At 43.2% G+C, this 22,572-nt stretch overlaps 1 long non-coding RNA gene across 1 annotated transcript; it reads left to right on the top strand.

The window, feature by feature from the left end:
• Nucleotides 1-4,364: 4,364 nt before the first annotated feature.
• On the top strand, nt 4,365-22,567 carry LOC141728322 (uncharacterized). Its single transcript, XR_012579240.1, has 3 exons — nt 4,365-4,526; nt 20,914-21,037; nt 22,484-22,567. It is a non-coding gene; the product is annotated as an uncharacterized LOC141728322 (long non-coding RNA).
• The last annotated feature ends 5 nt before the right edge of the window (nt 22,568-22,572 follow it).

Below are 22,572 nucleotides of genomic sequence, written 5' to 3'. Positions count from 1 at the left end.
AAAATGCATGTGTGTTCTTTAGTTTGTTGGCAAAACAAGAACTGCCTGAGACTTTTGATAACATTCACTGTAGACTTTTAGCAAGAAAGTTGCAAAGTACTGGAAGAAGCTAATGATATGCTAATTTTTAGAAACTTTAATAGGTTTAACCCCAGAAACTTTATACTGGCTCATTCATTTGATATAAATTCCAGGAAGATTTCCAGAAAACCTTTTGCCTCACCTTGAGTAAGGCAAAAATTAAAATGTGGTTGTGTAATGATGTCTCATCCAACATTCCCTCCAGGCAGAATGAGTATTCTCCAACTTCACAGTTTTTAATAAAGCAAGAAGTCACTGTTGATATGATTTACTCTGATTTCTGAGAGGTATTTGAAAGGTCCTGTGGGCCCCTTTGATAAAAGAAACACCAGCACAAAGGCAGCAAACCCACAAAGGTGGGTTAAAATTGTCCTTGTTCTTGGAATATGGGAGTGAATACAGGTAGTAATGCTGTTATCATCAGGTTTCTCCAGGAATCTGCTCTTGGTTCAGTCTGTTAAGTATCTTCAGAGCTAATAACAACAAATCCCAGGTGAGGACACAGCCATGAATAGACAGCAAAAAAAAAAAAAAAAAAAAAAAAGCTGGTTATGATACTGCCTTGCCTCTTGAGGAGCAGCATTCATCTGAGCAACATGGATTTTACAGAAGTGACATGCCAGGGCACACATCCAGGGACAAATGATGTGGCAGGAGGATGGGGCAGCACATTCCCCAGGCAGCAGCTCTGGAGAGGAGCAGGTAATCCATCCAGCATGAACTGTGCTGCAGAGGCTTTGCTAAACAGCAGTGAAAGGAGGAGGCAGGGGGCAGGACTCCTGATTATTAGGGAGATCACCCTGGGAATGCCATCTGCTGCAGTGTCAACACCTCGGCAAAGGGATGTTAACAACTCGGAGGTGATGAACCATGTGAGCTCTGTGCCTCAGCAGAGGGGAAGGGGCAGCTCTCAAATATTAGTCAAGATAATAAAAAAAAAAATACAGCATTTGGAGTATTAAATGCTTCAGTCTGTCAAATGACTTGAGGTTTCAAAGATACAGAATTCCTGTGGCTGCTGTGAGCATAAATCAGATTCGCAGGTGCTCCACGCCTCTCAGAGCGTTTCTGCTTAGGAGCTCAGACATGAAGCCAAGAACAGGAATGTTATTGACTGGCTCTGAAATTCCTGTTTGGAATCAGGGAATATCAACAGCAAGCTGTTTTTTTCACACACCTTGAAACCATCTCAGAAGATTCTCTCTGTTTTTCAGCTAAAAGCATGTGGGATCATGTTGCAGTAAGTTAGAAAAATCATAAATAAAGGCTTCATAAAATCAAGCCTGCTCTCCTGGAAATCAGTGGCTGCCCTTGTCAAAACTAGCATTTTGCAAGTTCTCATGTGAAGGCAATCCTGTTTTGAGCAATTTGTTAGTATAACACTCTATTCCTGGCTAAAAAACAGCTTGCACCTGCATAAACTGTTTTTATATTGTTAGATAGAAAAATTAAAATTATGTTTCACAAACAACTTCCCTACATGTATACACTGAGAGTTTGAGTGACCAATCAATACAAAATAGCAACTTGTTACTAACCAATAAAGTAATTGGCAGAAAAATACTGACCAATTGGAGTTCCCCATGAGGTCTGTAAAATTGGATTAGAAAGGAGTTATGTGAACAAAGAAGGAGCTTTTTCCACCATGAAGAAAATGGAGTCTGGTGTGATTTATTCTGATAGGATCCTACCAGTCATCCTTGCCTTAGCTGTGTGCACCTTTCCACAGGGACTGACCTGTTTGCTCAAAAGCCAAGCATCAGCTCCAGCAGAGCAATCTGATTCCTGTGCCAGGCTTCCCAGCTGAGCTGAACCCTGGCATTGCAGCCTTTCCTCTGTGCTCTGCCCAAATCTGGAGTTTTCATCCAAATATTCCTAATTTTGGGGAAAAGCTTATTTGGCTTGGGATCCCAAGCTGTCTCAGAGTCTCTGGTGTTGAGATGACCCCAAGGTGTTAGAAAATCTCTTTTTCCCTGCCTCACAATCCAAAGAAGGAGTCAGGATTCTTCAGCTCTGGTTTTCAAGGTTGTTTATTTTTCTTATCTATCACATTCTTTTTCTGATCTGCTGAGGTCTGTCCAGCAGGTTGGGTTGAGGCACACTGGCTGCCCTTGGGGTGGTGTTAGCTCTTTATACTAAAAACTGCGTGTACTTTATTTACAATAATTTTCCAATACCTATCACCCATGTTAGATAGTCTGTCTCTACTCTAAACCAATCCAGAAGTGCCACGATCCCAGCAGAAGATGGAGGCTAAGAAGAAGAAATAGGAAGGACGAGGCATGCTCAAATCCCGCCATCTTGGCTTCTGAACCCCCCCTCCAAAAACCCCAAAATTCTGCTTTTCCACCCTGTGACAAACTAACTATCATTCTACTTAAACTCTCGTGGCTTGTAAATCTTCACACAAAGTTGGTAATGGTTTCCATGGACTAAAATGGAAGGCACAGGTGTTTTTGAGTCTGTGCCAAGGTCTCTGAGCTCCCTGCCAGGGTCTCGAGCCATCCAGGGCAGCCAGAGGGATGTCCTGGGTTCCAACATCAAGCTAACATCTTTGAGATATACTTTGTCAGGACATCAACTTATTAATATGGCAGAATAACTGACTATGTTTCCTCCCCTCCTAGCACTAAGCAACCAGACAAGAGAAATGTCAGGTTTTTGGCCAGATTTGACACAGGAGTTCAGCACAGCTTTCTGATTTTTTCTTTCCCCTTCAGATACATTTAGCAGCATCTATTCAAGGAGCTGTGCAGAAATTGTGAGTGCTTTGGCATGTTCTCTTGCAATCCCAACACTGCTCTTTGAGGGAAAGACACCACAGAAATATTTCAGGTACCGTGCTGCCCATGAATCATGCAAAATGCTCTCGCTCCAGTGAGGGTTTCTTTTGAAGAGTGTTTTTTTAATTTTTCCCAGCAATCTTGGATTTTTAAGTGCTTTTCAGAGTTCCTGGTCATGGAAGGTCTATTCTTAAAATAATATCTGGCAGCAGAAGTGCACACTGAGGTCTCCCTGCAGCTGGTGACAGGTGAGCAGTGACACCTGTGCTGAAGCCATCTGGGCTCAGTGGCAGGGCTGGGAACACACCTTCGGGTGAATTGAATTTCCCCATTTCACAGAACGGGGGTTATAAAAATGGCAAGCACCAAGGAAGGCAGAGAAATCTTTTATTCAGCTCCTTTTTCACTTGTGTCAGGGGTTGTCATGCATGGGGGAATTAAGCCACACAAAGCAGAAGAGGATATGTCACCCACTGGGGCCACTACAGTGTCACATCTGATGCCTGAATGTCCCCCCTGTTGGGACACACTGAGGAAAATCAACAAAAATGTAGGGAGATTGCTAATGAACCACTTGGAGAGAATTGCTAATGAAAGAATGAATCTTTGGTGGCAGATCGGTAAAAAGCGGAAAGTCTTAGCAGATCAAAATAAGAAGTGATCCCAGCTTAGACGGTAATTTTTTTTTCTTCATAAAATGATTTTGGTGAGAAAACAACTTCTTTTCCTGCTGTTTTTAATATCCTTCAAGGAACTGCAGGTTTTTTCTAGAACTCAAATTACAGGCAAGTCTTTTCTGCAAATCTTTCCATTTTCAGCACCGAAACCTTTCCTTGGTGAATCTTTTGGGTGCTGTGAATGTGACAAAGCTGCAGAGGGAGAGACACTGCAGGGACACTGTCCAGGAAAAGGGGCAGTGAGGGTGGAGGAAGGATCATCATCATCATCATCATCATCTGCAATTACTGAGGAGAGGGAAAGTGTTTTTAAGGAAAGAGGGCAACAAGATAGGAGCTGCACTCTGGAAGGAGAGAGAAGTAGTATTTAAACAGGAAAACCTCAGGAGAAGAATGAATGAGAGTGGGTGTTTCAGCTCTGGCTACTTGTTATTATTATTATTATTATTATTATTATTATTATTATTATTATTATTATTATTATTATTATTAATAAAGTAATAGATTTAAAATGTTTCTTTGGGTTAGCTGAGCTCCACTATGAGATGCTTTCTATTTTCTTTTTTTTTTTTTTAAATAAAACCTTTTTTTAAAAAATAAACATTCAGAACTGATATTTTAAAATCTTTTTCAGATGCAGTGGTTGCTTTCCAAGCCCCCAGGAAATGCTGGATGCTTCTTTAATGTCTGCTAACAGCCAAGTAAGGGAGCTGAACACATTTTTCAGGTGAAAAACCATCACCAGGATATTACCAGGTAAAGGTGAGAGGTTCAGGCAATCTGGGAAGACTCGTGAAAGTACTGATTCAGCACGGTAATGTTTAGGTAAATGCTACAACAGCTCTTTAAAAGAGAAAAGCGAGACACTTCTTATGTATGACTCACTAATCACTGTCTGTGCTGTGGAGCCTGGAGTACAAATTCCTTTTGTCATGAAAATGCTTGCTCCTTTGATCCCCACAACATCATTAAACAGTTCTAAAGAGTAAGTAAATCTTTTGGCACATTCTCTGCGAAATAAGCGTTTCAGGATTCAGACGCATGTGGGTGTGTTTGTGATGCTGAGGAGATTGATACCGATACAATTTTTAGCAGCGGGTGCAGACTGTGCTCGTTGCTTTGCCGAGGGAAAGAGGGAGAGAGGTTTTTCCAGCTCCTTTTCCAAAGCAAATATGTCAAAAATTGAAATGTGCAGGGCAGCCATGAGGGATTGCTGCACAGGATTTGCTGGTGCAAATTAAACCTATTTAGCCAGGCTGTGGATGAGGACCTTCCCTGTTGACACGTGGAATGTTCTTCCCAAAGGGTTTTGTAGACTTTTACCTTCATTCTACTTCATTTTCTTCATCTCATTATCTTCATTTTACCTTCATTCAACTATCAACCTGATAGTTCAGGTGAAATACATAGATGGTTTTTCTGGAGACCCTGATGTTGTTAAGGATATCATCAGAACATTTCGAGGAAAAAGCAGTGTTACAGACTGCTGGAACACACAGTCTGGGTTGTCCTCTGTCTCTTTGAGGAGGACCCAGTGCTGAGGGCATGCAGGTTATATATAATATAATATGTTATAATAATATTATAATAACATGGAGGTTATTTCCCTTATCAGAATTGTGCATTTTGGTCAATTTATCACTTAGCTGCTTTAATACCTGGCAATTGTGGTTTTTCTCTGGTCCTGCGCACATCAGCCCAGTGTCTGAACCTGCTGACTCTTTGGAGCTCTGCATCCAGAAAATTTAAGGAAGAGGGGCACATTACTTATCCATAAAGATTTCACCAATGGTTCTCTGGTATTTATCTATTGACTTCCCAAGGCTTTAGCTAAAATGGGAAGAGCTTATGAGCTTACTGAAAGAATACTGGGGATCTGAACCATTCAAAGACACATGACTGTTTAGAAGTGTAAGAACAGCGTTCTCATGCCACACAGCACTCTGTGTGAAATGAGTTTGTACCCTTCCAACATGCCATCTGGCAGCAAACAGCACATTGGTTTGCATCCCAGCCTGTGATCTTGCAAGGAAAATGAAATCATATGTAATAAAATGCACTTTTAAAAGTCAACATTTTCATAATGATCAGCGGAACTAATGGACTTAAAAGCATTTTCAGTTTTCTATCAGAAAATGTTTTGGTAAACAAGTGTCTGCCCTCAGTTGTGATGTGCATATGAGTAAAAGGGATTTGTGTCGCACTCAGACATGTGTTCTTGGTGTGCATCTGCACCTTGGAGTGCTCAGAACATTCAAATCTGCACTCCTGCCTGAGCCATTGCAGTGGGAGGAATCAGATTATGGGCTTTCAACTGGTACCCAAAATATGGGTGGAGGGAGTTGGATGTTTGAGAGGAAATGGGGCAAGTCTGTTGTTTCAGGAAATGAGAAACTGGTTGGAGTGAGATGCGATCACATGCCTGAGTCCTCCTAGAACTGCATCCTCTCTCTTATTTTAATACCTTGAAATTTCAGGGAAGATGATTCATGTCTGTGTTGGGTGAGGCATCTCTCCAATTTAAAGCATCTTCTTTCCCAGCACTGTGATATTTCAACGTGAAAGGAAGCAATAGCCACTTGCTTAAAATTCTCAGCAAATCAGGCAAAAAGCTTTCATGTAGTTGGATAATGGGCAAATGTCTATCTTGGAAAACAAACAAGATCAAATACAGGCTGATAGACCTGTTCTTATTAGGTTTTATATGGGGAAATTAGTCTGGCCACTTGAGAGATGATGAAATGATTAGGAAGAACCTTCTATCTAGCTGCACACATAGGGTTGTAGAAATTTGATTATGTGAAAAATAACAATGGAGGCTCAGCTTTTCAGGGATGAGGATGGGTTAAAATAATTTAGGGAGAAATTGCTGTAATTAAAACCACTCTAGCTGGCATTCAGTCGGTTTGTCTCCTTCCATTAAGGGTTCATCCTCAAGTTTGCATTAATATTCTCTGTGCCTCATGGTGTTCTAGGAAACCTTTCATTTGCCACTCTGTGCAAATTTCAATTCCAGCCTCCCAGTCAGTGTTTTGAAGCACTGGGATATTGAGTAAGTATATAATTCTTAGCTTAGACACTGAACATCTGTTGCCATTTGTGTCCAATTTGTAATTACAGCAGGGGGAGCTGGACAATCGGAGATTAAAAAGATGCTGCTTAATCTTCCACCACATGTTTCTACTTAAAAAGAATAACCCACTGGAGGAATCTCATGGCAGCTCGTGGTGTATCTTCTTCTCCCCTTATCCTTACTCAACAGATCAGCTTTTATTTGATCTCTGTCTGAGATTGCCACAGTCCTTCTGTTTGGACCTGGAAGTGTGTTCACTCACTCCTGGTTTTAGGGTGTGTTCTGAAGGATTGCATTCCTGGTTTTCAACAATTAAAATATTGTGCCTTGTGGCATTCCTTTGGCCTCTAATAATATCTTATACAGAGTGATTTTTACCAGCCACTTGGAGGGAATGGGCACTAGGAGAGCCTGTTGGGATGGATAACACAATCCTCCCTCAAAATTTCTGCCCGTGCCATGGAGTGTGCTGGACATCAGACCAGGAGGAGAGTGTGTTTTCCTCCTTTCTCAAGATCAAGCTGTAGATTTTCCAGTGGGACTACTGAAATGCTTTTACAGGAGAGCTAAAAACAGCGGCAGTGTTGCGGTGAAGGCAGAGCATCAGGAAAAGAGCAGTAACCAGAGGTTGTGGGGTCATAAACATGGCACAGTGTGCTTTGTCTTACTGCAAAGCAACACGACCAACATCCTTTGCTAAAGTTATTTACTCAAATGTTTTACCTAAGAGCTGATTCCAGACAGTGACATTTAAGAAGGGGCAGGAAGGAAAAATTAAGTGCTTTTGAGCAGACTGGATGGGGCTCTGAGCAAACTGGTCTAGTGGAAGGTTCCCTGGTCACATCAGGGGAGTTTGAACCAGATGATCTTTAGGGCTCCTTCCAATTGAGAGGAATAGTGGATTTGTCTTTACAAACAAGCTGTGGGTCTGCTGGTTGATAAAACTAGCATTGGGTGATAAATAATGGGAAGGATTCTACTGATTGATGAATGGAAGAAGGTATTTGCTTTTACAAATAAAATTTAGGTTAGCTGATAAATGAAATTAGGCATTGAAAGGTGAAAGAAACAATGGGGAAGAAAAACCCCTAAATTCCATAAGAATTAAAAATTAAAAGGGAGGGTTATACATTAGAGGGCAATCTCTGGTATCAGGCATTCTGGGCAGTCTGTACCTCTCAAGTACCTCAGCCAATGGGGAAAGAGAGAAGGGAAATACAGCAGGGAAATTGGGATAAAAAGGAGGCTGTGTCCTCCAAAAATCTGAGATACCCCAGGGGAATGCCCCATGGCCTCTCCTTTATTCCAACAAAGTAAAAAGACTCCTCTGTCTCCTTTTTGGACATAAACCTCTGATGTTTGGATTACTTTTCCTAACACAATCCAAACCATTCCACGATTCTCTCTGGAGCAAGAGATGACATTGCAGGAACAGTGGGAGAGGGAAGGATCACAGCAGTGACGCCCTGCAGAGGAAGGAGGAAGGAGGAAGGAGGGAGGGAGGCTGAGGGTTTGCATCCTTTCAGGAGCTGTGGAGACACATTAAAGGAGCCCCTCTGAGGGTGCTGCCCACAGGGACCGGCTGTGGGTCCCTCCCACGGGAGCCTCGTGAGATGCTCTGGGGGTGGGTGTGATGCTGAGTGAGGAAGTTGTGCCTTTTCATTGACTGGAAGAACTTTCTGTCCTCTGCGAGTCTTTGAAAAACGCAAATGCAAAGTTGTAAGAGATTGACAAAACAGTTGCTGTGTTTCAGTGGAAAGTGTTTCACTCATTTTGTACTTGGGAGGGGAAAATGATTTTGCTGCTGGTTGGAATAGCAATATCCAGTGAGATGTGCCCAGTATAGAAAGATATCCATTCTAAACTAATAGAGTTTTCATATTTGTGCTGTTGGCTTGTGTGCTTTTCCATGTACATCCTCCCAGTCTTTATTGAAACTCCTGAAGGTTGGGGTTTTTAGGGTTTTTTTGCTTGTTTGTTGGTTTTATTTTGTTTGTTGCCTTTTTTTTTTTTTAAGCAGCTAATCTAGTGAAAAATTAATTTTCTCTGATTTTCGTTAGGACAAAACTGAAATAATTTTTTTTTCCCTAAAAGAAAATTAACTTGCCTGTCACCTCAGAAGAATTGTGACTTTGTTAGGAATGGGCTTTGACACTTGAAAGGATTTATTGAGAGATATTTATGAGGCACTGAATTTCAAAATGTCAGATGTATCAGGTTCAACCCTTAATACAATGACATGGTAAGGTGGTCTGCCAGACTCAGAGAGTTTTGCTCAGACACTCTGTTCTTTTAGCTGCTTAATAGGGACAATTAAAGAAGCATATTTACTTGTTCACTTTAAAATATAAACACAGATATACCATAAATATCCTCAGAATTTCTTTAGATGTGAATTTAATAACAGTGCTATGGATGGGGGAGTGCACAATGATGAATGTTGAAGATAGTCACAAGTAATGCTTCCCCTTTTCCAGTTTAACTGCATTGTATCCCCTCTCCTAGTGCATCTTTAATCCTGGAAAAAGCAAATGAAGGTAGGAAAGACTTGAGCATGGACTCAAGGCTTGCAGGAAGCAATGGGAAAGAGTCCCTTTGTTGTGACCTTTGGCTTTAGTGTGATCTGCAGTGGTCCCTGCCCACCCATGTGCTCACCCTCTCTGTGCCTGATGTCTCTGACCCTTCCTTCCTTCTCCAGGCATGGTCATCATGTTTGCCTCAGCACCAGGGGCCTGTACAAACACCTCCTTGTGCTGCTGGCCCTGGAACAATCCACTCAGAGAATCATGAAATCACAGAACCACTGAGGTTGGAAAAGACCTTCAAGATCATCCAGTCCAACCTGTGCCCCATGCCCACCTTGTGCCCAGCCCAGAGCTCTGAGTGCCACCTCCAGGGGACACCTGCAGGGATGGGCACTGCAGAGCTCCCTGGGCAGCCCCTGCCAAGGCCTGAGCTCCCTTTCCATGGGCAAATTGCTGCTGCTGTCCCAGCTGAGCCTGCCCTGGCCCAGCCTGAGGCCGCTCCCTCTGCTCCTGTCCCTGTTCCCTGCGAGCAGAGCCCGACCCCCCGGCTGTGCCCTCCTGGCAGGGCCTTGTGCAGAGCCACAAGGGCCCCTGAGCCTCCTTTGCTCCAGCCTCAGCCCCTTCCAGCTCCCTCAGCCCCTCCTGGGGCTCCAGCCCCTGCCCAGCTCCGTTCCCTGCCCTGGACACGCTCCAGCCCCTCCAGGGCTCTCCTGCAGGAGCAGAACTGGGCCCAGCCCTGGAGATGTGGCCTCTCAGAGCCAGCACAGAGGGACAATCCCTGCCCTGCTCCTGCTGCACACACAATTCCTCATCCAGCCCAGCTGCCAGGGGCCTCGTGCCCCCCTGGGCACCCCTGGACTCGTGTCCAGCCCCTGTCACAGCACCCCCAGGGCCTCTTCCACTTCCCAGCCATTCCACCCCCAGCCTGTATCATGAAATCAGAGCAACTTCAAGGGGCTGAAATGGAAAAATAACAGTATACAGGGAGTTCTGGTTTGTTTCAGACCACTTTAGTGAGGGATACATCAGGGAAGCTGTTCCTCACAAGCTAAATTCTTTGTTTTCTCCTTCCAAGATAAACACCAGACCCTTTGACATCATGAACCAGCCCTAGACAGGTGAGTTTAAAAGCCTGTGGAGCATTTCTTGCCTGAATCAGTTCTCTGGTTCCAGCAACACAGTGTGTGGAGCAGCAAAATGCAGACATTGAACTTGAAGATGACAGATTATTTACAGAAAATGTGTGGGTGTGTGGCTGTGTGTATTTGTCTGCAGTTTTTGTGCTGCTGAAATGCCAGTGGCCGTTTCACTACATTTATAAACTTTGCAGAGCGTTTAAACCATCTATGGGAAAACATGGGGAGGTTTAAGAGTCAGCAAATTCATGACCTGCATGGTTCTGCATGTAGCTGGCATGGCTCATTCTCAGTCCTTGTTAAATTTGCTTTCACAGTCAATACTGTGAAAATAATATTCTTTTGTTCCACCATTGTTGTTTTCTTGGTTTTCTAGTTATTCACTTTTTGACTTCTTTGTTTTTTCTAGTGCATATTTTTCCCAAGAATCTCCAACCCACCTGAATATCACAGAACTCTGATTGCCTCAAAAATATTTCAGGAGTTTTTGCTGTGAGCTTACATTTTTTAAGGAGTTGTATAATACATTTTTCCATCTTCTCTGGTGTCTTCAGAAAAACTTGTCAGGAGACACATACTTAACACAGTAGAATTTAATTATGCATTAAAGTGCATCAAAATCCATGTCAGCCTGAGGACCAGAATAATGGTACAAGCATCTTCACAAAGATTTGCTGGATTTTGCCAATATATGTTTCTTAGAGTAACCTGTGCTACTCTGTTTTGGACATGCATGAAATCTTTATTTGTATGAGTCACATTTATTCTGTCTGATATAAACAAATGACAGCATCCCAGCAATGTGATTTCTTGCATTTATCTCAAAGTTTATGATGTAAATTTGGTATCAGAAATATACCTAAATACTTCCAGAACAACAGACATTATTGGAGCTTGATTGCGTTTTCTTCTTCCCCTTACTTTAAAGACCTCCTTGTTTTAGTGATCTGTGATTTTTTGCTTCAGTGATAGTGATTTATATTACAGAATCATTTACTGCCAGTAATGGGTATGTAGGAATTCACAATCCTTTTGATCATTCTAAGCTGAAGAAATCCTCCCAGTGGAAGATCACAAGGAAAAATCAAGTTCTAGTTTTCCATGGATACATCTACCCTCACTAGGTGGTGGCCTGAGCTCAATTTATCTAATATTGTGCAGAAAATTTGTGGCCAGAGGTGGGCTGGGACCCTGAGTTTTGGTTTTCCACGTTGCCCACAGCAAGGTTGTCCTATGGAGGGGCCCAAGGGTTATATAGTTGTGTTATTTCACAAAACAGCTATTTCAACATGATAATATCCTTCGTTTTTATGACTAAATGGGCCCAGTTTTTAAAGTGCAGAATGTGTTGTCTGCCCTTCTTTCCTCCTAAAGATGCTTTTAGAAAATGACTGCAAATTTTTGCAGAGTGATTATAGAGTGACAGCTGCAGGAAAGCTTCTTCAGCTCTGCACAAAAATGATTGATGGTTAGTGGTGGACACCTGCATTTTGTGCCCCTCTAGAAATGCATTCACTCAATCTCAGGGGCATTCACTTAATCTAAACTGCATTTTGCAAACTTGAGCACACTGCTCAGGTTGAAGGGAAGTAGGGTTCTTTTGGACAGTATTCATTTGTGGGAATAGTGTATAACATGGAATGTGGATTACTAAACCTGTCTCAAAGTAGAAAGATCTGGACATTTGCTGAAGATGAGATGTACTTCCCAAGTCCTGTTCCTTAAAGTTCAGGTAAAAATAGCCAAGCTCTTCCCTCACAGACACCACTTAATTTGTTCACTCTCAGTGACAGTCATTTAGTGTTTCAGGGGCTGCAGAACCTGCAGCTTGTATCTCTTTGGAGAAGAAAATTTTATCTTCTGTCTCATTAGCTTCCTTCCAAGTTCATAATTTTTTTCCTGTGCCAGGCAATATTTGCAAATCTTCCAATCTCAGAAATTCCTTATGGCTTTCACAGTGCTGTTGCTGTTTCAGTGTGTTTTTCCATTGACTCCACCAGGCTTTGCATCAGGCCAATAATGGCTGTTTGTCAGTGTATCCAGGAGTTCTATTGACCTGTACCATGCCAAATTCCCTTAGTGTGTTTGCAATTCCCAAGCTTTTTGGCACGGTGAGCGCGTTATATAGTTGGCGGCGCTCTGAAATTGCAGTTTTGTGGTGCTGGGAAAATAATCATAATAATTGTATATTTCCTATCTGCTAATGGGAAACATGAAGTTCTTTTAATGAATCCATAGGCTGCTGTTCTGATGGGGGCATTTGTCTCTCCACCACCCCCCCCTGCCCTAACAAAATGGATTTTCTGACATTTCTGTGACCTCTTAGAGAAAGAATTAGGTGCACAGTTACCAAGCAACAGAAAGTCAGGCAACACACTTTTGAAGCCCTCTAATTGCCCATAATGGTAAGAGCAGCATCCACGTTCACAAAAGCTTCATATTCTTGGTACTTACTCTGCTGTAGGAACTCATTTACCTTTTATTGCCAGTGTGGTGTTGAGTTGTAACCACCAAAGGAAGAGGTGGAAGTCTGAAGGCTCTGGAGCCTTGGAGCTGCTGTGCATATAGAGGGCCATAAGGATTGTCATTTTCACAATTCACGCCTCACATTTCACTTATCCAGAATATTTTAAGTGCTTAAGTCACAAGAGAGAAGGCACATTCATCTCTACAATACTAAAACCAGAGTGAAGGCAAAAAACCCCCAAAAACTTACAAAGTCTTTCAAAGATTTAAATGAGAGACCAAAGAAAGGCTTTAAAGCAGAATGTATTCTGACAACTTATCCTCTAAGGATTTAAAATGACATGTTTCATGAGTCACACAATGAAATCTCTATGGGGGGTGGGGGAGAAATACATGAATACATGTTCAAGACTTTGAAGGGTTTTGGTATTTTTTCTCCTCTAGCTTGTGCCCTGACTGCATGTGAGGAGTCAAACTGTCCCCTCCTTGCATGGCATATCTGGGACACTGAGTGCCACTCCTTCCTGAAACTCTTCCAAGCTTTTCCATTTTATCCAATGACTGTAGCAGTCTCCATCCACTTTTCACAGCCTCCTTTCCTCAAGGGGGATTCAGGATGTGTTTTCCTTTAGAAACTGAAGAAAATAAGACCATTATGAGGGGACAGTCCAAGTCTTTGCCACTGGATATTTTGGCTTCCCTGTGAAGGAATTTACTGGGACAAGTGACAGTCACTGACTCCTCTGTCCTGGGTAGGAGAGGTGGTGTGTCTGTTTTCTGGGTGTCAGTGAAGTGCTTTTTCTCCAGCAAGGGGTAGTTTTTGTGTTCAAAAAAGGGCTTCTTGGTACTTCTGTGTGTGTTTTCATTTATTTTCAAGCGTACACACTTCGTTCATCAGAAACAAATAAAGCTCTAGAGCTTTCTTCTCATGTCATTTGCACTGGCAGAGCTAATCTGTGATGGTGTTCACAGGGGTCCCAGGATAAGTGAAGAGGGATTTGACTCCATGTTTCAGAAGGCTTGATTTATTATTTTATGATATGTATTACATTAAAACTATACTAAAAGAATAGAAGAAAAGGTTTCATCAGAAGGCTAGCTAAGAATAGAATAGAAAGGAAAGAATGATAACAAAGGTTTGTGGTTCGGACAGAGAGTCCGAGCCAGCTGACTTTGATTGGCCAATAATTAGAAGCAACCACATGAGACCAATCACAGATGCACCTGTTGCATTCCACAGCAGCAGATAATCAATGTTTACATTTTGTTCCTGAGGCCTCCCAGCTTCTCAGGAGGAAAAAAATCCTAAAGAAAGGATTTTCCATAAAAGATGTCTGACATTAATTGACATTATATTGGCATAAATGAAGACAGGGCCAGAAACTTCAGCTTTTGGCCCCAAAACATAAAGAAAACTGTGAGCTAAACTTGACACTGTGAGCTAAACTTGGCACTGTGAGCAAGAAATCACCTTGCACATGAGCTGTCCCTTCAATACATTTTTTTCCTGTTGCTTCTGTCCTCCAGCAGAAATGAGGTTTAATGGAGAGGTATCATGGAGTGGAGGTGAAATGGCCAAGGGCTCAGCCATGCAATCTGTCACAGGCTGCAGCTCTAGCCCAGCAAAGCCCAGAGGCATCCAACAGCTTTCAGAGAGTCTCACAAAATGATACAGTTCTTCAAATCAGCCATGAATTGCCAAGAAATGCGCACACAGGGTAGGTGGGGACTCAGAATTTTGAACTAAGAGAGAATAAAAAGCAGCTTGGGTTAAAGTATCTACATGTACATAGACATTTGAGCTGTGTTTTTCTATTTAGGGCCTTTTTACTTCAGTGACTGTGCAATTACCACCATTTCCAGTGGAGTTACTTTGGAACTACTATGTAGCTTCTTGTATCTGTCTAATTAACTTGTCTCATGACTGTGAGTGGAATGTACCACAATTTCCAACGTGGAAAGAACTTCTTTCGAACCATGTTCTGACAATTCAAGAATATTTCTGCTGTTTTCAGCTCTCAGGGTGGGTATTTTTTGGAGACACACAGTCTGGAGGCATGAGAGGAAAGTGAGAGTTATTGCTTTGCCCAGTGCCTAAAATGAAGCTATTTTTCCTGGTTTTGGCTAGCCTGTTTTTAATAGGAATTGATCATACTGTGAATTGGAATTTCCATTAGGAACTGCATGTTAGAAAAGTAGAAGTAGTTCTGCCTGAATTTGGACTTTTATCTCTAAGGGGTCTCTTAGAGCATGTTTATGCTGAGTCTTGCTGTTAATATGGAAGTATAAATGACAATTATACTAACCCCTTAAATCTTGCCCACTTTTCTATAATTATAAATGTAAATATTAACAATGTAATCAGCACTACTGTTGGTAGATAGATCAAGATATAAATATCAAGAATCCTCCCTATGAGCCAGGTTGACAACTGGGAATAAGATTGGAAAAGCAAAGTTGTTGCATAAGACTGTAGAAAAGTTCCCATCCTATATTTTTTTTAAAAATTTTCCCTATTATTGCAAGAGCTATGGAAGCAAAGTTGTTGTCCAGAACATCTCAGCTGAATTTTGTATAACACTCTGCTATCAACAATAGTTGTCTCAGTGTTTTGATAGCAGAAAGCCACACAGATGTAGTTTTCTAGGAATGATAAGCCTTCATGGGAAGCTTGCTTTAAAAACAGGTTCATGGGCACAAGCATTTCTTGCAATACCATAATGAAGGTGAAAAAAAAAAATCCTGATGAAAAAATTGCTCTTGACTCCAGGGCAGTGAGAGAGTGAGAGAAAAGTGTAATAGTGAGATACCTTCATGACAGAGGCACCCCTGGAGAAAGATGCCATGGTTCTCTCTAATTGGGCATGGTTTTGTTGGTATAAAGATACAGACCAGAAAAAGAAGGGTTTTCTATTGGAAATGAAGATAAAAAATTGGATTTTCATTGCTCATTCTTCTCCCCAGTCCAAAGGACACAGACATCTATACATGTAACCATCCACATGTGTTTTCTCCAAACTCTTTGTGAAAGCTTTTAAGCCTAAACCACTACTTTATCTCTCTCTCTAAACATGCTGCAAGGAATAAGTCCAATGGACCTCTGATTTTTTTCCTCTTAGTGGTTAGCATTAGACTGCATAGCAGAATATTAACCATCTGCCATGAATTTTCTTTACTATTATTGCAGCTTTGATAAAGTCCCTGAAAGGTTATTACTGGAACTTCAATCCCTCCAGCTCACATCCCAGGACATTTCTATGTAGGTTACTTCAGAACACTGAAATTCTGTGTTCCAGCCAAATCCTAATTGCAGGGTTTCACCTCTACACCACAATAAATTCCATGGGCACCCTCAGTCACCTGCCTTAGGAAAAGGCTAGAGAAAGCGATCTCTAGGGAGAAATTCCCTTTTCTGATGCATGTGGGGGAAACAAGAAGTGCATAGTTTGGAAACAAGATCTGCAGAGTTAAACAATTCCTTTCTGTGGGCAGCAGTGGTTCACTCTGTCCTCACAGTGTTATCAAGGAGGAGCAGGTCAGACCCTCATCTCCTTTGCAGCACAAACCCACCTGGGAAGTTTTCTAGCTCTGTCTCCCACCTTGAGGACCTTTGGCTCTGATCTAGACACACCCTTTTAGTCCCTCTTCTATTCAGGGTGGAATCTGGAGCTGACTGCAGAGAAAAACATGAAAATATCTGTCATTCTCAAATTCCAATCTCTCTGCTGATGGCACTTCTGGATTCTGGACTAGCAGCCCTCAGCACCTCACCCTCTGCAGGCTTCTTCTCTAGCTCTCAAAAATAGAAAGTTGCCCTGGGATTTTTCCTGGAAGGCACCATGAGTCTGCAAAAATGATTGCTGCAGAGAACCTCAACTGAATAGCAACTCTTATGAATGTGCTTGAGAAAAACCACTCTTATATTGCTGTGGAGTGTAACCACAACTGTACTTTATTTATTTCATGAATACCATGCAATATTCCAGGCAGAGATTAGTCAGTCAAGTCAGATGTGGGTGGCTGGGGCTTTTGGCACTTGTTATGCAAATAGCAAACAGCAGTAGGAACTCACTCCTAAAGGTAATGACAACATATATCTGCTGCTTATTTTGTGTGCTCAGTCTGCTCCTCAGAGCTGTCTGCAGCTTGGGGCGAGTGTCAGGGGAAGACTTACTAGTTCCAGCCATGCACATGTAATATTAAAAAGCCAGGGAGCTGTGGATGGCATCTCCCTGTTCACAGCCAGACCCTCCTCCTGAATGCAGTCAGAGCCATTTCACAGAATTCACAGAATGAATTCACAGAATTCACAGAATCCCTGGGTTGGAAGAGACCTCAGAATCACAGAATCACAGAATAATGAGGTTGGAAGAGACCTCTAAGATCATCGAGCCCAAGCTATGCCCTAACACCTCAATCAGACCATAGCACCAAGTGCCATGTCCAGTCTTTTTTTAAACACATCCAGAGATGGTGATTCTACCCCTCCCTGGGAAGAGCATTCCAGTACTTTATTATTCTTTCAGTGAAAATTTTTTTCCATATATTCAACCTATACCTTCCCTGACGTAGCTTGAGACTGTGGCCTCTGGTTCTGTCAGAGACCAACCCAACCTGTCTGCAGCCTCCCTTCAGGAAGGTGAAGAGAGCAAAGGAAGTTGTAGTGAGCAAGATCATCCTCCAAGATCATCATCTCCAAGATCATTGTGTCCAAACCAGCCCCAACCCCTCAACTAAACCCTGGCACCCAGTGTTACATCCAGGCTTTGTTAAACACACCCAGGGATGGGGACTCCAGCACCTCCCTGGGCAGCCATTCCAGAACTTTCTCACCCTTGCTGGAAAAACCTTTTCCCTGCTATCCAACCTGTATTTCCCTTGGTGTAGCTCGAGGCTGTGTGCTCTGGGTGTGTCAGTGCTGCTGCAGAAAGAGCCCAGCCCCAGGTGAGCACAGGCTCCTGGAGGTGTGATCCTGGGAAGGGAAGTTTGGGCAGGGTTCAGAGAAGCTGAGGCAACGGTGGACTTGCTGAGGTCCTCACCGCTGCTTCAGTCACTGCAGTGAGGAGCTGTCCCTGGTCCTTGTGGGCTCTGCAGAGCAGGGGTGAGTGCTCAGCACAGTGCTGGGCTCTGGAGCTGTCTGGAACATCCCTCTGAAAAAGGGAGCTTTAAAAGGGAAACTTTGTGTTTCATCACCTCAGGTGTCCCGATTCCTGGTGGGACACAGAGCCCACAGTGATGGAGGACTGGCCTTTGCAAGGGAACTGACACTATTTCCTGGAAACAGCTTTGTTTTAAAAAATGAAAGCTGTCTCTTCAGGCAGGATGAATGAAGATGAAGGGAAAGATTTTTGTATTGGAGAGCAACATTCTACAAAGTCTCCATTCCCAAAATTTTTTCAGCTTTGGCAACCAAGAGGCTGGGTCATCAGAGTCAGAGCAGAAATAAAATGGGAGAAAATCTCACACTGAGGAGCCTTTCTTTTCCCTTCTGAACTTCCCCTACTCAGGCAGATGTGGTTCTGTTTAGTTTTTTCTTTTTCTTTTTTTTTTTTTTTTTCATTATAAGAGTTAAGCAGCCAGCTTTTTGACTTTGACTTGGTTTGTCCTTAGTGCTTTTGTCTGCTCACCTCAGATCCTTACCAGTCATCCCTCTGTACTCCCTGCATGGGCTCAGCACCCCTGTCTGGGGACTGGATTTGCAGGGCATTTGCTGCAGACCAAGTTTCCAGCCTTTCTGGAACATTCCTCACTCAGCTTCCAAGCTCAGCTGGAGACCAGAATGCCTGGCCCTGTGAATAAGGCACCTTTACCCTTTCTCACCACATTATTTTCCTGAGGAAAATTGCTCCAGCCTTCATGGGTGGCAGCTTTGCTGTCCCTCAAAGGTGACCTTCAGTGCAGGTTTGGTAATTTTTGTGCACAAGCTCTTGGAGAGTGCAAGCTGTCACAGGGTGACCAGGTTGCAAACTCCTGGGTGCTCCAAATTAGTTTTTAACACTTCAGACAGACTCTTCAGGTGCTTCACTCAGCTGTTACCTCCATCTCTGAGATTTTTCTGGAATGCTTTGCCAACAGAAAGTAAGATCCTTTAAATAACCTTTCCCTCATCTCCTGGAAGGCCCTTTAAGTAAGGGAAAATGAAAGTATCATTTCTGATGTTAACATGTTCACTTTCTGGATTTGATTTTGCAGATTGGAGATATCTTATTGTCATATTTACCCACAACTGAGAATGAGGCCAAATCCAATCCTGTTCAGAAGCAACCCAGGTTTGATTTTCAGGCTCACAATGACTGTGAGTGCTCAGACTTGGTGGAAGCTGGGAACATTTTGTAGGAAAGAGATTCTGCAGCAGCTCTTTCTCCTGAAGGCAGGGGTATGATCTGTTATATTCTGTTCATGGTCTGTTGTTGCAGACATCTTTTTATGAAAAATCCTTTCCTTAGGATTTTTTCCTCCTGAGAGGCCTCAGGAACAAAATGTAAACATTGATTATCTGCTGCTGTGGAATGCAACAGGTGCATTCCTCAGGGCCATCTGTGATTGGCCCGTCTTGGGTGTTTGTAATTAATGGCCAATCACAGTCAGCTGGCTTGGACAGAGAGTCCGAGACAGAGCCTTTGTTATCGTTCTTTCCTTTCTATTCTATTCGTAGCTAGCCTTCTGATGAAACCTTTTCTTCTATTCTTTTAGTATAGTTTAATGTAATATATATAATAAAATAATAAATCAGCCTTCTGAAACATGGAGTCAGATCCTCGTCTCTTCCCTCAACATAAGACCCCTGTGAACACCGTCAGAGTCTGTAGCAGAAATGAGTGATTTGATCCACTCTGGATGAACCATTTCATTTTATCCAAGAGAGATTCAGTGTTTATTTCTTGTTTCCGCACAGCAGAGAGGGTTGGTGCACTGCCCATTTGAAGGGGATGGGACAATGCAGGATAATGTGGGGACAGGGACAGGCATGGACCTTGTCAGCAACCTCCAAACCTGCCCCCAGTCCAGTGGGGCATCACAGTCCAGTGATATCTCACATCAAAGGAAAGCTCTGGCTAAAGGCAGCTCTTGCATCCTGCTTTCCCAGGAGTGTGTGCTCAGCCCTGTCCTGCTCAGAGAGCTCATAGATCAGGGTATGTGACTGCATAATGGAAACTGTGCATAAATACAGAACTAGATTTATAGCTTCACATGGTTCCCTTTTGTTTGACTTTTAAAAAAGTGTTTGGTTGAGCAATGCAATGTTTTGAATGTAGTCCTTTGAAAAAGAGCCCTGGAAGATTGAAATCAAATCACATGAGACTTTACTGAGTCCTTTGGAGCAGCTGTCATTAGATTCCCAATTCAGGTCTCAACCACATAAGCCCCATGAATGTCAGGGAGCAGTGACTGCTTTTCCTTCTATCTATTATCCACAAAAATAAAAGTCTGGAAGACAGACATTGCTGTGGGGTCACACAGCTAGAAATGTTTGAAGGATATTTCTTAGATTTTATTTGTGACTTTGGGGAGTGTGGTCACTTAGAGATGTCACTGACAGGGACATAAACTTCATACACTCATGCAGAAAGACAGGATGAGTCATTGGTGGAGACCTGAATCTGCCACCTTACAGCTGAAGTCATAATTTCACATCTGCAGGGAGTGAAATATTCAACTGGCAAATGATCCCACATCTAAAATGGGCAAAATATTCTATTGGCCTGCTTCTCTCATGAAGGTTTGAGTCACAGTCCTTGTTCCTTGACCGGAATCAGACACAGGGAGGTAACAGGGAATTCCCTTGTTTGTCTGGAATTTCTAGTCAGTATTAACCTTTTCTTCAAACAGGAGCTGATATAACAAAAGGAGCCCACAAGAGAGATGGAGAGAGGCTCCTTACAAAGGCCTGGAGTGAGAGAAAAAGGGGAAATAAATAATAGAATAATAAATACTGGAATCACAGAATGGTTTGTGTTGGAAGGGGTCTTAAAGATCATTCAGTTCCAATCCCCTGCCATGGGAGGGACACCTTCCACTAGACCAGGTTGTTCAGAGCCTCATCCAATCTGGTCTTGAACATTTTCAGGGATGTGGCTTCCACAGCTTATTTGGGCAGCCTGTGCTAAAGCCTCACCACCCTCACAGGGAAGAATTTTTCCTGATATCTAATGTAAATCTACTCTCTTTCAGTGTGGAGCCATTCCCTGTGTGCTGTCCCTGCATCCCCTGGCAATTGTCTCTCTCCAGCTTTCCTGGGGCTCCTCCAGGCCCTGCAAGGCCGCCCTGAGCTCAGCCCAAAGCTTCTCCTGTGCAGGTGAACAATGCCAACTGTGCCAGCCTTTCCTGCCAGCAGAGCTGCTCCATCCCTCTGCTCATCCTGGAGCCTCCTCTGGGCTCTGCAGCAGCTCCAGCTCCTCCCTGCGCTGGGACCCTGGAGCTCTGCAGCTGATATCTATTTGCTGTGTCATACTAGAAATACAATAAATATCTGACCGTGCAAGGGTCACTTGTTCCTGCCCCTGACAAATGGATGCTAATTTTGGAGTCTCTAGCAGCTTCCTGGATGAGCATACACTAATAACAAGGGAATCAGAGCAAATATAGGAATAGAAATTCAAGGCAATGCAAAAGAATTCCAAGCAATGTAATTCAGAGGTTGAGAATGAAACCAGTCTGTGAAGTCTGTGGCAAATTGGGGGTGGGTGCTACACGGGCTCCTGGCTCACCCACTGGCACTAACACTGATTTGGCATGAGTGGCATTTGGTCCAGTGCTTTAAAGGTCTAATGACATCTCCTGCTGTCCCAGCTAATAAACAAGAGAGGTGTGGACTGGCTGTGTGCTGATTGCAGTTTATGAAATGAACAGCAGGTGGGAGAGAAGCAATAGGCATCCTCCCAGACCTCCAGCTAACAATGCCACATCTGACAGAGTGCAGCCTGCTGGACTCGAAATCAAACCTTTTACACCACGCTCCTTGGAAACGGGGAGGAGCAGAGTGCTGGGCTGGAGGAAGGGGGAAGGTGGAATAATGGGATTTGTGTATGAGATTATTTTTGGTTTCGCTCTCTTTAGTCCTTCTTTTCCCACATCATACTCATTTTTCTCTGTTCCCTGAGAGTTTTGTCATCTGTTGGCCTTTCCTGAGCAGTCTGCCTCCAGATGATATCTGCCTACCTTGGTGGCAGTCACCTCCCTGAGTATTCATCTGTCTCTTGCCTCCTGCCTTTATGTTTTGTCACCTGTTTATTCCAAATCCATTTCTCCATGCCCCGTCTTGCTCCCGTCCTTACGCCTATCCATCTATCTCCATTAAAATCTGAATATTGAATATCAATAAAAATAACACAGCCTGTTTGGGGCGGAGGTCGTTTGGGTGATGCTTTATGACTGACTGTTGATTTGTGGTCAAACTCCACGGTCATAAAAGGGCTGAGCATCAGGCAAATGACACAAAACGCACACATCAGCAATTAAAATCAGCTGTATTATCTGGGCACCCAGCAGGGCTGCCTAGTTAAGGCCCTGCCAATGTTTTGATTATTACAACTCTGTACAAGAATTCACGCTGTTCCTCTCTCCTTACCCCCACCTCTGATACCTGACCCTTCCTCTCTTTCACTGCTGACCCCGTGCTTGGATTCCCCCCTGCACCATGGAGCTTTCCTTCCCTCCCTCATCATCACAGTGCCACGCAAAATCCCCTCTCTTCATCTCCTCCCTAAACACTGCATTTCTCAGTGAATTTTCTCCCTTTCAGGAATGCACTGTCAGCAGCTATGTTTTCCTGCCCTTCCAAGAGCCTGGTCTGGCTGAACCCCACCTGCCTCTGCCTCTGTCCCTCGGCTC

Source organism: Zonotrichia albicollis, chromosome 2 (assembly GCF_047830755.1).
Source record: "Zonotrichia albicollis isolate bZonAlb1 chromosome 2, bZonAlb1.hap1, whole genome shotgun sequence".
Classification (NCBI taxonomy): Eukaryota; Metazoa; Chordata; class Aves; order Passeriformes; family Passerellidae; genus Zonotrichia; species Zonotrichia albicollis.
This window is presented reverse-complemented; position numbering and strand designations above follow the sequence as displayed.